Here is a 1,375-nt window from a genome sequence, read left to right as displayed (position 1 = left end):
ATACTAAATATGTATTTTATAGCATTTTGCAATTATTTATATGTCATTGTGTTAGGAGAGGGCGTTAATAAGTTGTAATAACTTGTGCCCAATCCTGATGTAAATGTGTTACAATAAAATACGTTTAAACTCAAAAGCTGTCGCGTGAGAGAGTGTGGGAGTTGTCGTTATTGTTTATAGTCTTTGTTGTCTCGTTATTATTTAATAAATAGTATCTAACTGTTTAACTTCATCGTTTTCAGTTCACGAGTTCTTTCAATTTCATCCAAATCCTCGGGTCCGTAATGGGTTTATTACACGATGTATCTCGGTAGTAATATGATTCATGTAAGTTATGAAAAGATTAAAATAAAAATATCAAATAAAAAACGAAAACAAAAACAGTGCATCGGCCGGGAATCGAACCCGGGCCTCCCGCGTGGCAGGCGAGAATTCTACCACTGAACCACCGATGCTTGATATCTGTTCTTTGCATTTATGTATTCAAAACACTCATGTTATCACCAAAAACTAAAAGAATGCAGAAATTTGTAAGCAAAAGCAAAATACGTGTGTTAGTGATAAGATAACCAAAATATAACAATAAATGTCACATCTAAATCAATATATAGATTCATTATTCTTTTCCCGATATCACAAGTATTTTACTTTACCGGAAGTAAGTCATATCCTGACGCAAATGTTTGTTTGGCCCAGGGTCTTGTTCAGCTCCAGGCAGGACAAGGGAGAAACATACTACCGTGGTAGTAAGATCACAGGAAATTCACCAATATGTCATGTTATATCCTATGAATATTAACAAAAAGCATTCCTGAAATGTTTTTTATCATTCCATTCGCACCACACTCCGTATTTAAAAATAAAACGTTTTTATTTATTTAAACATATTTTATCGCGTATACATGTATGTGTATCAAATGGATCAGTTATTTCAACAGACCCTTTCCACAAAGAATTGTATATCAATTACGAAATAGCGTAACTTGATCACAATATATGTCATATTTCCTTACAATATTTAAGGATTAACTTGAATATAAACTTGATGTTATGGAAGTTTAACAGACAAATAAATAAACTGCGAAGCGGAATGTAGTCTAAAGTGAAAGGGAACCGGGTTTTTTTAATGTGTTATATCATAAGAAATGTATTCAAGCTAATCCTTATAATTAAATCTATACCCAACAAAACTGGACTGATAACATAAAGGTAGGGTTTCCGACAATGTTATTTACCCCTAGGAGTCGCCCTAAAGATTTTGTTATACTTAAAAACCACTCATCAATACATTACTTTGTGTCATAAAATTTGGTTTTCCTTGGCTATACATTTAACCCAAATTAATTGATGATGCACTTGCCTAATTTACTAATTA

General features: G+C 32.5%; 1 non-coding gene across 1 annotated transcript; it reads right to left on the bottom strand.

The window, feature by feature from the left end:
* Positions 1–384: 384 nt before the first annotated feature.
* Trnag-gcc lies at positions 385–455 on the bottom strand. Its single transcript has one exon. It is a non-coding gene; the product is annotated as a tRNA-Gly (tRNA).
* Between the last annotated feature and the right edge of the window lie 920 nt (positions 456–1,375).

Source organism: Pecten maximus, chromosome 18, assembly GCF_902652985.1.
Source record: "Pecten maximus chromosome 18, xPecMax1.1, whole genome shotgun sequence".
Lineage (NCBI taxonomy): Eukaryota > Metazoa > Mollusca > Bivalvia > Pectinida > Pectinidae > Pecten > Pecten maximus.
Note: the sequence above shows the minus strand (reverse complement) of the source record. Positions and strands in the feature narration are given on the sequence as shown.